General features: G+C 46.3%; 2 long non-coding RNA genes across 6 annotated transcripts in view; one reads left to right on the plus strand and one right to left on the minus strand.

The window, feature by feature from the left end:
- LOC123343824 overlaps positions 1 to 14,788 on the minus strand; it is a 44,964-nt gene that overhangs the window by 14,998 nt on the left and 15,178 nt on the right. Inside the window, exon 1 of one of the 3 annotated variants that reach the window (XR_006572374.1) lies at positions 1,231 to 1,264. The exons of 1 other annotated variant lie outside the window; for it this stretch is intronic. This is a non-coding gene — a long non-coding RNA (uncharacterized LOC123343824). Of the gene's footprint in view, positions 1 to 585; positions 1,161 to 1,230; positions 1,265 to 14,788 lie in introns of those variants that run through there. One more of the 3 variants, XR_006572372.1, reaches the window with a different exon arrangement.
- Positions 1,283 to 9,513, plus strand: LOC123343825. Of its 3 annotated transcripts, none has more exons than XR_006572377.1 (4): positions 1,283 to 1,452; positions 6,705 to 7,087; positions 8,417 to 8,526; positions 9,263 to 9,513. It is a non-coding gene; the product is annotated as an uncharacterized LOC123343825 (long non-coding RNA). The 3 variants fall into 3 exon arrangements; XR_006572379.1 differs by having other exon boundaries at positions 1,390 to 1,442; XR_006572378.1 differs by lacking the exon at positions 6,705 to 7,087 and having other exon boundaries at positions 1,284 to 1,452.

The raw sequence follows: 14,788 nt of genomic DNA on the forward strand, positions 1-14,788 counted from the left end.
ACAAACTAGGGAGACCGATCCCCTTTTCAGCAGCAAGGGGCAACAAATGCTCTTTACAGAACTATCTGAGGAGCTTAGGACTTGGGGGCTGTAGACTTTACTATGTTTAGCCCCCACTACTCTTTAGTGTTGCATTGGAGTTAGTAACTGCTCTGCAGATGCCCCCTTGCCATGGTGCACAGGAGACGGACTGGGGTGCGCCCCCTCTCCAGTAGTGCTGCACTGGGGCCCAGGGACTGGTCTACAGCCCCACCACCACTCCATGTGGGGACTGGGAGCCAGGGCCCCCTTAGTCCGGCACGGGAGGGGGGCTCTGCACACCGAGCACCTCTCGGTGTCTTCAGGGAGCTCGCAGAGGGGGGCTCCCTCCGGCTCTGCAGCACCCCGCGGCCCCCCAGCGCGGGACTCCCCCCTCTGTAAAAGGGGTTGCAGCACTGGAGGGTGTTCGCTCCCGGCTCTCCGAGCCCAAGGCGGCGGGGGGGGGGGGGGAGAAGAGACTCTCCCCTCCCCCTCCCGGCTCCAAGGACATTTTGTTTTTCCTCCCAAGGACAAAGAACAATGAGGCGAAGAGACGGAACCACTCACCAGCAATGCGGAGACCGGCGGCGGGCCGGGGTGCGGAGAGCCGTTCCCCTCCTCACCCTGCCTGCGGCGGCCGGCTCGCCGCCCGCCCGCGAAGCTCGAGGCGCCCGGCAGAGTTTCGGAGCCCGGCGCCATCGCCCTCCGCCTGCCCGCAGCGCCGTACGGAGCTCGGCTCGCCGCTCTCCGCCTGCCCGGAACCCCTGAGTGCCCGGCCCGAAGTGGCCCGCGAGGCCGGTGCCCAGGTGGCTCCCCGACTCCGGCGAACCGAGCGGCGGCCGAACCACCTGAGAGCCCGGTTGCGGCTGCCTCCCCGGCCATCTTGTGCGGTGTGTGTGAGGGAGAGTCTGTCTCTCCCGTCTTCTCTCAACTCCTTCCTCCCCTCCCCCCGCACAACATGGCCGCCAGAGTCAGTACTCACTGCGGCGGGGAAGGGGCTGGGCCTGCGCTTCTACCCCCTGCCTATCGCTCAGCCCCCCCTTCCCGCCTTCTGCGCGTGCGCCAACCACTGCTCTCTACTGGCCGCGCAGCTCCCTCTCCTCCGGGCCCAGCGTGCGCCGATTCCATTGGTCGCGCTCCTCCCTCCTTCCTCCCCCCATCCTGTGCCCGCGCGCAACTCAGCCGCCGCTTCCTATTGGGCGCGCTTCTTACTGGTCTTTCCACCCCTCGACCAGCTCCACCGCAACCCCAACGGTCGCAGCATAGTATGGTGAGCGCGAGCCGCGTCTGCTGCTCCCTATTGGCTCCGCTCCTTCTCTCGCTGCCCCTCCCGTCACCCACGGCCTCGCGCGAGTCCTGCGCCCCTCGCTGAATCCATATATAGACTCTGCTTGGGGGAAGGGAGGAGGCGGAGCATGTGAAAGGTTGTGACTGGTAGGGCTGCAGGGCGCTCTGAGCGCAGGGGTCAATGTTACCGGCTAAAAAACACCTCCGGGCCCGCCCTCACCTCTGTCATCGCCCCCGACCCCGGTCAGCGCCACGAAACCACCGCCTGGCCTGGCCTACCCCACTCATTGCCCCCTACTCCAGCCAGTGCCAGAAAACCACCTCATGCCCCAACCTGGGCATCTCTCCCTGCCCTGGCCAGTGCCAGGAAACCACCTCACTCCCTGGCCCAGCCATCGCCCTCTACCCTGGTCAGTGCCACCAAAATCACCTCACGCCCCAGGCGTTGCCCCCTACCTTGGCCAGTGCCGTTGGAACCACCTCAGGCAAAAACCCCTACCCCAGCCAGTGTCACCAAAATTGCCTCATGCCCCACCCCAAGCATCACTCTGTACCCTGGCCATAGGGTAACCAGATGTCCCGATTTTATAGATACAGTCCCGATTTTTGGGTCTTTTTCTTATATAGGCTCCTATTACCCCCCACCTCCTGTCCCAATTTTTCACACTTGCTGTCTGGTCACCCTACTTGGCCACTGCCATCAGAACTACCTCGTGCCCCAGCCTGGGCATCGCCTCCTACTCCAGCCAGTGCCACTGAAACCATCTCATGGCCCAGCCCAGCCCAAGCATTACTCACAACCACAGCCACTACTACTGAAACCACCTCATGCCCCAGCCTGGGTATCACTCCCTACCCTGGCCAGTGCCACCAAAACCACCTTGTGCCCCAGGCATCGCCCTCTACCCGCCCAGTGCCACTAGAACCACCTCACATGCCAGGCATCGTCCCCTACCCTGGCCAGTGTCCCCAAAACCACCTCAAGTGCCAGCCCAGCCATTGCCCCCTACCCTAGCCAGTGCCACTGAAATCACCTCACGCCCCAGCCCAGACATTGCCCTGTGCCCCAGTCAGTGCCATTGAAAAACCACCTTGCTCCAGACATCACCCCCTACCCCAACCAGTGCCACTGAATCCATATCCTAGCCTGACCCAGGCTTCATCTACCCTGGCAAGTGTCACCAAAACCACCTCACGCGACAGCCCAGGCATTGCCCCTACCCTGGCCAGTGCCACTAATACTGCCTCGTGCCCTGCCCCAGGCATCACCCCCTACCCCAGCCAGTACCACCTCAGGCTCCAGGCATTGCCACCTACCCTGACCAGTGCCACCCAAACCATTTAACTCATGTGCCAGCCCAGCCTGGGCATTGCCACCTCCCCAGCCAATGCCACCAAAACCACCTTGTTTTCCGGCCTGGCTTGGGCATCACCCCTTACCCTGGCTAGTGCCACCAAAACCACCTCACACCCCAACCCAGCCTGGCCATTACCCTCTGCCCTCACCAGTGCCACCAAAACCATCTGGTGCCCTTTCCCGGCCTGAGTATCACTCCCCCTCTCTCAGAATTTGGTCCATGGATATTCTCACTATTTTGCATCTGAGTAGCTTTGTCCCTTATCTTGTGTGGGTGCCCTCTGTGTTGTGAACTTTACTCTTTCATTTCTTATTTATTCCTAAATCACCTCCAAAGACTTTACAAATGAAAGAAAATTAACAATAAAAAAATTAAAAGGGCTTCTTTACTCCTCACCTCAAAAAACATCTATACTAATTAACCAGTGTTCTCAGTGGTACCAGATGACAGAACAAGGAGGAGTAATGGTCTCAAGTTGCAGTGAGGGAGATTTAGGTTGGATATTAGGCAAAAACTTTTTCACTAGGAGAGCAGAGAACTTTTTCACTAGGAGGGCGGTTATCTAGGGAGGTGGTGGAATCTCCTTCCTCAGAGGTTTTTAAGGTCAGGCTTGACAAAGCCCTGGCTGGGATGATTTAGTTGGGGATTATTAGTCCTGCTTTGAGCAGGGAGTTGGATTAGATGACCCTGGGGTCCCTTCCAACCCTGATATTCTATCATTCTGTATTTCCATCCTTACTGCAAACTATTCCCATTTCCCTAATGTAAGCACAGTATTGACAGTTGCAAGTGTTCAACAATTATAAATCCAGCCCCTCAGTATCATGAGATTGTTTTTAAAATAATGAAATTAAAAAGCACCCAGGATTTTTTTTATTTGCCCTCTTATTTTTGACCCTTTCAGGGTACACATGCGTTATATTTTCAAGTTACTGGGAGAGCTGGAAATGTACTTTTTTAATGGAAGCTGAGATTCTCATGTATGCATGTGAGTCCAGGAGCTGAGGTTTTAAGAAAACCATAAAATGTCACAAGAATTTGGATAAAATTATGAGTTGACAACATGGAAAATGGGAAGGGCCTGATCCTCAACCTGTGTAACTGATTAGTGAAATGTCCCATTTCACATATACTCAGCACCTTAATTTTGAAGTGCAATTGGCCAAGATGGCTGTCTGTCGTTTACTCCCAATTCTGATATCAGCTCCTTATGTCTAAAAAGTGTAGCTGGGGCTCTCCCTTTCATCTGGCTGGAGATGGGCAGACCTTACATTGAAGCAGCTGGTTAGGAAATCGGTGCTCCCCCCGCCATTTCCCCCCAACATGCCTGGCTCATTCTATGGCCAAGTGTTATGCAAATCAGACTAGAAGATCACAATGATCCCTTCTGGCCTCACAATGTTGCTGTGTCCAGATTACTTTCCTTTTAAATTCCTCTTCTGTGGCCTTGTGGTTTTTAAAAATCTCCCATCCATCACCATGTTCCTGTGCTTCTGTCTTCCTGGAAGACAAACAGCAATAATCAAGTGGATAATCCCCCAGCCAGTCCTAACAATGGAAGCCTAAATCCTGGCCTTCAACTGAGTTTGGTCATCCCACTACCTCTCACAAACGTGTCTGTTTAACTAGCCATTCCTCTATCTGCCCAATTCAACACATACCTGTATTCAGCTATTCCTCTCCGCACCCACTACACCTGGATTTAGCTACCTCTTCTTCAACATATGCATTCCCACATCACACAGTACTCAGTTACATATATGTTCAATTACCCTGTCCACTGATATCTCCCCTCAAGTGGGTTGCTGTACTGCTATCTCCCCCACTGCGTCATGATGTTCCCCTTTACCAGGCATGAAATATCAGAAAATATATAAGCATACTGTAATGAGCACGTACGTACTTCAGCTGCCCAGTTTGTTTGACATACAAGGCTTTTTCTTTCTTTTCTTTGTGCTTTTTCAGCCATTTAAAATTGTTTCAACTTCTGTCACGTTCACAAAATGAGACGGCTCATCCTCCATTTTGTGTAAGGAGGATGTAACAAGAACACCACCAATACTAAAGATTATGGAAGGTTACGGGGATGGGGGAGGCAGAGGGCTGTAGGGCCTTGAGATTTTGTGGCTTTTAATGATACCCCATCGGTTCTATGACAGTTGGAATAATGGGCAGTTGGAGGCCAACTGTGACTTCTTAAATATCGGGCTCCTTAAACCTAGGAGCAGAAGGAATCTGGTTGCTTGGGAGGGTGTCAGATCACTCTTCACTAACAGATCTTTGAGGATGGAAAGATTCTGATTTGAGAGGAGTATTTTCTTCTGAGCAGATTGGATGGGCAGTGCCTCAGGGGTGACAGAGGGAAGCAAGATGGGGTTCTTCCTTGAAAGGGGGAAAGGGCTGTTCTTTACAGATAGAAGAGTAGAAAGCCGTCTGTCTGGTGAACATGGAGGGCAGAAAGTCTGCTCTGTGGTTTTGCAAACCAGGGCCCAAATTCTGCAAACCTTAGTACCACTGGACTCAATGGAACTTCTCGTGTGCATATAGTTATTCATATCTGAAAGTGTTTGCAGGGTTAGAACCTAGATGTTTATTTCCTGGTAGAACATCAGTAGGAAAAGAAAAGAAGATAAGAGACAACAGGCTAGAAAATATCCAGGCTAAAACAAGAATAAAACAAAAATAGGACACAGACAAGAGTTGTTATTTACATATTTAGTTTTAGCCAGGTGTGAGGGATGCAACATCCCAGTAAGACTCATGGCAGGAACCCTCTCTCTCTTATTTCCATTATTTATTTTGGGGCATTTTGGTACTTCCTAGAAAATTGTTTAGTATACATTTATTTACACTGTGATGGCATACAATAAATTTGAGCAAATGACGTGCAAACATTTTACAAATTCACAAAAGCTCACATTTCCACCTTTGCAACCATAAAAAAAAGCCACGTACCGCATTGCTGCTACATGTGACCAAAAACTGAACTACAGAGAGCATGAACAGGAAGTGATAGAGGCTATAACTTGTAACTTACAGCGGATGGCAAGAATGGGATCTGAATTCCACTGAAACTTCCTTAAAGTATGACACTTTGCTTTCAGAGTTAATTTTAAAATCAATTATTGAAAAATTACAGTTGATATTTTATAAGTTGTTTTAGATTTACACTGAAAAGCAAAAACCCTAAAATTAAGTGAGGAAAGAACAATTATTTATTTATTTATGTATGTATTTATGTCATTAATTATTAGTTCCTTGATTCTTTGTGCCAGCCCTGGTGCAGGTTACAGCATCTTGGGGGCTGCTCTAACTTGCACCAGCTGCATACAATCTCTGTTTCATGTATTGCATGCTGGCTAATAACATAGAGAACTCCATGTTTCTAAAACTACACTGACTCTTTATTAAGAGAACTATTTACCGACCAGCTGCAAGTGTAGTAAGCATTCCAGTCATACAAACAGACTGACTTCCTGGTGTCCTCTCCATATTCTTCCCTGCTGCAACTGGGGCTCTTTCCTCCAAGTTCCATGCAGATTGTTACCTCTTTCCTTTTAATTGTTTGTTATTGTGTCTTTTGTGCCAGTGTTTGCTGACTTGCTGGGGACAGAGATTACTAACACATAGCCCACCCTAGGGACATGGCCTTTACTGCCAGGCCATCGTGCAGCGGAATTTCAGTGGCATTTTTGCGACAGTCCACTATGTCAAGGTGGGCAACCACAAACCATGACACATATTGTTGAGGACTGCAAAATGACTCAACTTACTGGAGGTCTTTGTGCCTTGAACATCGTTGATAAGAACGCTGTGGCTTGGCTTGACTGGATTGCATACGCCAATTAAATAAGGGCTCATAGTCCTTCAAGTATGCTGGTCTTTGAATCAGTCTCCAATTTCTTGTTTGTGTTATCGCTGGGTGGGAGGATGGGGAGGAGAGTTGCTTCCAGCCTGTGGCTGCCTTCATTCTGCTGGGTGACTTCCTGTTGGTTCCTCTGTATTGCTCATAAACCTTGTTTCTTCTGATTCCTACATTAGGCCAGCTGATGCCTGAAGCTCTTTCTAAATCCTCCTGGTCCTGGCCTTGCCCCATGTGTCTGGGAATGCTGACTGTCGGTCACTACTACAAAGGTTTCTTCAGTTTTGTCTCCACCGCTGTCCTGGGTCTGTCGCCAACTCATTTGATCTGTATCCCACTGATGCTTGGATTGGACAATTGCCTTTTACCACTGCTTTGTGTGGCTATGTGCTGATTGGACTCTGACCTGCTCACCTGTGCTTACTTGGCTCATTTGTTGCAGCGAGCCATCTGCTTCGCTTGGCATTTTCTTAATAGCTTCTGTGTAATATCCATCAGCCCTCCACTGGGTTGCAACAGCCTATCCCAGGGGTCGACAGCCTTTGGCACTCAGCTCGTCAGGGTAAGCCCCCTGTGGGAAGCAGTGTGGGCCAAGGGATGTGCTGTCCGCTGCTTCCCGCAGCCCCCATTGGCCTGGAGTGGCGATCCGCTGCCAGTGGGAGCCACCATCAGCCGAACCTGCAGATGTGGCAGGTAAACAAACCGGCCCGCCTGGGGTTACCCTTACTGGCCGTGTGCCAAAGGTTGCCAATCCCTCGTCTATCCCATAATGGGAAGCAGAGTTTTGGTTCTCCGGCCCATCACTCCCAATGCTGGACTACTATCTAGTGCCTCGGAGGATATATTGTGATGGTCCAACATCACAGTAGGGATCTCTTCCTGTCTATTTTGCCTTTGTCATAAGTCTCTTGGCTGTCTTTACTGTTGACTCTACTTTCCTGTTGGACCCCTTCACATCCTTTGGTTTGGACATTTCCTTAACACTGCTCAGATTTTCAGGTTCCAATCAGAGTCTCTCAGAAGTCACCAGATGTCCAGTGTAGGGGATCTGTAAATGAGTGGCCTCATCCTGGACCCCCCCCCCGTGTGGCCTTGGGACAGCCTTGCAAGTGGCCCCTCACCTCAGTTTCCCCTTTGGGTCCCCAGTAATTCCATATGAGTTTATCCTCCAGTCCATCATAGTTTATAGGTCAAATATAGTGCAAAAGTCCATAACCAAAAATCCCAAAACATAGTCCATATCAGCCCCAGTGTGTGTGGTCTTAAAAACCCATTCTTGTATGTGGCATTCACTACTTCATTGTCAGTGTTTGACCCTAATACAGATCTTTTTAACATATTGGCTGCTGTTCATCCAGTAGGTTGACTCAAAAGAAGACATCTTCAAAGAGCAACTGAATTTGCCTCCCTTGGTAGTATATCAATGTGACCAAATTGAAGTGCCCGCATGCACCTGTTGCTCTGTGGAGGGCTATCAGTATGTATGCAGCTGTAATGTGCTTGAGGGGATCCCTCCTATATGTGTGCACAGGAGGAGAAGTACAACTGCAGAATAGGTCAAAAGGACCAGCTGCTGCTATCTCATCTCATCCAGTGCAGTTATCAAAGTGGAAAATTCTGTGAAAAGAGTAACCTATAACATGAATGGACAATATTGTGCAGCAACTAATTAAACAAGTTATAACTGTTGGGGAAACTAGACATGCAGTCACCACTCCAAACTTCATTTTAAACTTGTATTAAAACACTATGATTTGGCAGACAGTTGTCACTCCAGTTTCCATTTTCGGAACATTGCCGTAATGAACAGTCATTCAGACTGTGGCTGTGTATCCGATAAGTTACATAAAGATGGAGTATGGAGGATCCAATAAAGTTTCCTATTTTTCAGGTTCACCAAGCCCCTGAAAGGGTATAAACTAAATCAGGAGCTACTCTTTGATGTGTTCCACCAAATTTCCCTTTCATCTTTGTTTCTAATGGCCTCCACAATGTAACATTGTAAGTACGCAAAATGGAAGGTTGTAAATATGAACAATGCAGAAAACCATTTTATTCTACTTATTTTATCCTTATACTTATGTATCCGCCAGTTGTCTGTATTAACTAAAGCTCATGTGTGTGTGTTCCACCTATTTTATTTTCTTAATTAACTCTAAATAGCTGCCTGAAAAAGAACCTATCTGTGACAAGTGCATATTATACCCCAATAAATCATCAATTATATTAATTGATCAGGCTATACCAGCTTCATTTTCAGACCTGGACTCCATCAGTCCTCCTCTGTCCCCCGGCCTCTGAGGCCAGGCTGATGGCATAGGCATTCATACCTAGCAGTACTTGCCAAAAGGTGTGGCAAAGATTGTCCACTGGCTGAATGGTTCATATTCTCAGCTCTAGCGTAAATATCTATTCCTCTTCTGCTTCTTGGTTTTGGGTAAAAAAACAGTATCTCGCTACAGTTTAATTCTGTCAGGCATCACAGTACTCAAACAGCTTTATCAGCTGTTCTGGTGTTTCAGGCATTACTCCAGGCAACAGCATGTTACTCACTTCTCATTTGTCTCTCCTCACCCCCATCAGAAAAGCTTTACCTTCATTTTTTGTCTTTATTCCCCATGCAGAAAATGTTTAAAAGTAACTCAGTTCTTAGCAAGAGAAAAGCTATGATACATTTTTATGCTGTATATTTATTTAGTTTTAATTTTATTTTGTATTGCATTTAACTTTTTTTCAGGTAGTGTATAAATATGCTACACCCTAACCAAATTAAAGTGATGAAGCTTGAACAAATGCACAAAGAAGTGAGTTGATGGGCCTGATTTACTACTCTATCACACCAATGTTACTCCATTGACTTCAGTGGAATTACTTCCAATTTACACCCATGTAAATGAGGGAATAATCAGGCTCGTGGTATAAACTTCTCCATTCATTTTGAAACTTCTGTAAATAAAATCCCACTTTGGCAGGAAGTTTGATTTTGTGGCCCAGATATTGCTCACTGTACTCAAATGAGCAATCCCACTGGAAACAGTGGCATGTGTAAGAGAATCAGGATTTGTCACAATAGCTTTAATTTCTCTTATATGATCTGTTATTTTTGTCAGTGGACCAAAACCAAAACTCAAGACCTGCATGTTCTTTAAGTTAGGAGTTCAAGATTCACATCTATTCTGAACTTTCATAGAGTTTGGGAAGATGGGATTTGGAATTTGTTTTAGCCACTTTGTTTGGAATTTGTTTTAGCAAGTTTGAAAGCTCTTCTGGGCAAAGACCATGTCTTCTATGTGTGACAGTCTTGTTCATGGATCGTCAATCTTTGGCCTGCGGCCCGCCAGGGTAAGCACCCTGGCGGGCCGGGCCGTTTTGTTTACTGGCCGCATTCTCAGGTTCGTCCGATCACGGCTCCCACTGGCCGCGGATTGACGTTCCAGGCCAATGGGGGCTGTGAGAAGCTTCGTGGGCCGAGGGATGTGCTGGCCGTCGCTTCCCGCAGCCCCCAGTGGCCTGGAGCGGTAAACTGCGGCCAGTGGGAGCCGCGATCGGCTGAACCTGCAGACGTGGCAGGTAAACCAGGGGCGGCTCTATGTTTTTTGCCACCCCAAGCACGGCAGTCAGGCGGCCTTCAGAGGCACGCCTGTGGGAGGTCCGCCGGTGCCGTGCCATCGGTGCCCATGCCGCCAAATTGCCACCAAAGCCGCGGGACCGGTGGATCTCCCACAGGCATGCCGCCAAAGGCAGCCTGACTGCTGCCCTCACGGCAACCAGCCACCCCCCACTGCTTGCTGCCCCAGGCATGCCCTTCTGCGCTGGTGCCTGGAGCCGCCCCTGAGGTAAACATACCGGCCCAGCCCGCCCCCGGTCTAGTTCAACAAGGCTCTGAACCTGACTGAAGCCTCTAAGCACTGCCATAATATACATAACTAATAATAATAACAACAGTAAAAGTCAAAGTAACACTCAGATCTGTGTTGGGGTTCAGATCCAGGCCTTTGGTTCAGCCCATACATAAGTAAGGCAAATACAAAAACACACAAACTCACTAAGAATGTATATTTTTGTATAATATTTGTAAAATAAGGGAAATTACTTTTTTATTTTTATGTTTTAACACCGAAACCCAAGACCATGCCAATATGGTGAATTTACTAATATTTTTATTGTGCTCCTATTTGGAATAATTAACCTTTATAGTGACAACAAAGGCTTGGTTATCAAGAATAATCAGAAACACATTCTCATCAGGCAAATGCTGTTGGTGAACATGTGGTGGTGGGGGGGGGGACCTTTTCCAGTCTGCTAACCAAACTTCAGTGGTTTTGCAGTTTATTCAAAATGAAACCATTTAGCATATGCAGCTCTGACTTTTCATATTCCCATTTTCAAGAAAAAAAGCATTAGCAAATGAAAGTAATAAGGTGTACCTGAAGTGAAAAAGGGGCCAAGAAGTTTTATTGGACTTAATTCTCTTTCCCAAGTCTGGTGAAGAGAATCTGAGTGCTTAACTTGACAGTCACTGAATATCAAAAGCGGATACTATGTTGGCACCTGTGATCTAGTGCAGTGTACACAAACTTGGGACACCGCTTGTGTAGGGAAAGCCCCTGGTGGGCCAGACCAGTTTGTTTATCTGCCGCGTCCGCAGGTCCAGCAGATTGCAGCTCCCACTGGCTGCAGTTCGCTGCTCCAGGTCAATGGGGGCTGAGGGAAGCGGCGGCCAGTACATCCCTCGGCCTGCGTCGCTTCCTGCAGCTCCTATTGGCCTGGAGCGGCAAACCGTGGCCAGTGGGAGCCACGATCAGCCGAACTTGTGGACGCAGCAGGTAAACAAAGCGGCCCGGCCCACCAGGGGCTTTCCCTACACAAACAGCGTCCCAAGTTTGGGAAACACTGATCTAATGGATTGAGCTTAGGCCTGAAAGCCAAGATCTCCTGAGTTTGGCCCACTAACTTCTTTGCTTCAGTTTCACATCTGTAAAGTAAGGGTAATAATACTTGTTTGCCTGCTCTTGTGAGGATTAGTTATAGGGCTGCTCCTTATGTGGAAGTCCCACTGATTTCCATAGGGATTATGTGATTTTAAAAAGCCCAGTGCTTTTAAAACCCTTGAAAATGTGAAGTTCTGTGTTATTGCTGAAGGCTACCACATTAGCTACCTCTTTGCCATCTTAAAACACCGTAAACAACAATAATACTGTCCTATATTCTGATCCTGCATTTTTTCAACACCTAAAGCTGCTCCAGATTTCAGAGTGCAAGAAATTCAGGATAAGAGCCCTAGCCCTTACTGGATGCAGTCTTATGATTTTGAAGCAATCTTAAATTTAAAACAAAGTTTGTTTTCTGTGTTGAAATTATCTTTTATAATAACCCCCTGGTGTTTTGAACAACAAATCAGTTTCATTACCCAAAAACCTTTTGCCTCTATTACATGTAGGCAATATTCTGCTGTCATTAGCAGATTGTGCATAAGTGCATATTAAACTTAAAATGCTTTGTTTATAAAGTAAATGCAATGTTTGTGTTTTCTCCAAAACTAAACAGATATAAAAGGACGGGGGATGCTGGGACAAATTTTGGTTCACCTTTCTTGACAATATCTGGTGATCTAGACATGATACAAAGAGTGATATCTAGCTTCTACATGTCTCGTTACATGTGAAGAAATTGCTGCAAGTTTTGTTGCATAACTCTGAGATCAATTTTTAAATGATATACAACAAGTTGGTAGGCAGTTTCCCAGAAACCCTATTAATATCTCTGAGCTACAGCTTGCAAAAGGCAAGGACTGTAACTTGCATTAAATGCTTTAGTTTTTATAAAGTGTTGAAGTTTGTTGCCTTTAGGAGCTTGCAGGATTGAAAAAATGGGGAAGCTGGACACATTGCTAAGCCTTTACCCACATTCAGAAAGGAAGTATCTGCAAACAGGATCTTTTACCAACCCCCACCTCTATCGGTAAATACCTTTTGTAGAGTCAGGAGTGTTCTGCTAATCTGGGAGAGGCTCATCATTTTATCAAGAGTCCAAAGAGTACTTGGCAACGATAAGGGATCCATGCCCAAGGTAGAGTTTCGCATAAATATATTGTTCTGCCTGTCTGCCAAGATATCACACTCTTGGGGCTGTGGGGGCGAAGGATAGGAAAGGAGAGAACTCATCATTCTTTACAGAAACCTGAAGAAAGTTATGTTTGTGAATATTTTTGAATTAATACCTTTATAGATGAGATGATAATTGATAGCAATTCATTTTTCTAGTGGAGTGAGCATCTTTTTCTAAATTCTTAGGTCTACATTTTCCTAATTAACCTTAATGGAATTCCTGCAGATTTACACTAGGGTATGGGAAATGAGACTAGAACTTGGCTTGTTGGACCAAATTCATGGTGTAACTCACTGAAGCCAAGCTGAGATGAAGTCAGAAGAGTTACACTAGAGATGAATTTGGCCTTGAGGGCCAAAATCTGCCCTCACTTGCTCAGGTGGAAATACACAATCACTCTAGGTTCAGGTTAGGAAAATTGGGGCTCTAGACACATCCCAAAGGAACCCTTTGACTCTCTTTGGGGTGGCAGGATCAGATATGACCCATACAACCATCTTCTGGCCTAGTGGCGGCACAACAGCACCTCTTCCCTTTGGGCAGGCTGGGCATCCTCTCTACCTGGATTACTGCTCCATGTAGTCACACAGCTGGGGTCTTTCCTAGAGAAAGGAGACCTCAGCCATCACCCAGATGAGCAGAGGACTCTATATGTTGGAATCCTTGACAGCACTCTTGTAGAATCATGATAGGCTGGTGGCAGTAAGCATCCCCCACACAGAGAATCTTCCACTGTGGTATTGTTGTGAGGGGTCCCCTAGAACAGTGGGTTTCAGAGTCAACGATCCATTAAATTAAACGAGGAAGATCACACCTTTCAGAGTTAGTGTTTTAAGCTGTAAACAGACACAAGTCAGGGATCACTGCATACATTATATTTGGATGATGTTTTCAAGGTTTTCTTTGCAACCATGATTGCTAGAAACATTTAAAAAAAACAACAACAAAAATGAGATTCTGTGCCACCACATGATTCCAGGAGCCAAAGTGTGAGATATGTGCCTCTCCTTTTAATCCAGCCCTGAGTAATTCCATTTAAATCAATATAATCACTCCAGATTTGCCCTCATGTAGCTGAAAGAAAGTGGAATGTTGTCCTAAGAATTTGGAAGTGAATGAAATGAATTAAAAAATAAATTTGTGTACCAATAGTTTGAAAATTCTCTTGTATAGTTGTGAACTAATTTTGTCAGTGGAAAGGAGAGAGAATGCAAAAGCAGAAATTAGCCTGATTATATATAAGAGGGCAAGTAAGAAAGTGTGCATTTTTTGTGTATGCATGTGTGATTGTATTCCTTGGATACTCCCTGAAGTTGCAATTTTCTTTACATAGATTTATTAATAAGGGGCACAAACTTTTCAGCATGTCTTGAAATTAAATTATGCTATAGAGTTTCTTCTTGTCCTACTCCTGATATTTGGCATTAAAACCTTTTGAAGAAGTAGGATGTTGGCTACCAAGAGGTCAAAATGTTTGACTGTGAAATACCTGTTGGCTGTTAGTATGAAGGAAGGTCCCTGAATAGACTCATTTTATTTTGCTCTACCTGCAGCTTGCTTCCAACAAAAGTTCCTCAGTGTTATAGCCTATATTTGAGCACTCTGCCCCTAGAATACAAAGTAAAAAGGGTTATCGAGCAGCTAAAAAAATGTGTGTACATTTGCCTTTGTATGGAATAAGGTCAAACATGAGTGATTTGAAATCAACGCAAACAAAAATGTTCTACTGGGATTTTCAAAGTGACTTCCCCCACACCCTTTAAATCATGTAATTAACACTACAGTACCACATTGCTGAATGACATATCAGATACTGATATTATATATCCAGGAATAGGGTTTGTCCGTCATGGATGAAAAGTGCTTTATTCAGGAGAGTTAATAAAGGTTCAGTTACCATAATGAAAAGTTAGAGTCAGAAGAGAGGTTGAAGAGGACTGCTTTCAAAATGAAAAGCCAACTGAAATGATATCAATAGAATGTAATCTGGTAGATAAAAAAGTGATTAAGATGATTAAGAGGACACACTGGTAAATACTGGTAAAGTGGTTTAAATATGGAAAGCACAATAAAAATTTGAAATATTGTTATAATGTCAGTATTACAAGAATAAACAACCAAAGATGTAAAGGAGAAGTAGGAAGTGCTTGTGGAC

The sequence above is a fragment of the Mauremys mutica genome, chromosome 11, assembly GCF_020497125.1.
Source record: "Mauremys mutica isolate MM-2020 ecotype Southern chromosome 11, ASM2049712v1, whole genome shotgun sequence".
NCBI lineage: Eukaryota > Metazoa > Chordata > Testudines > Geoemydidae > Mauremys > Mauremys mutica.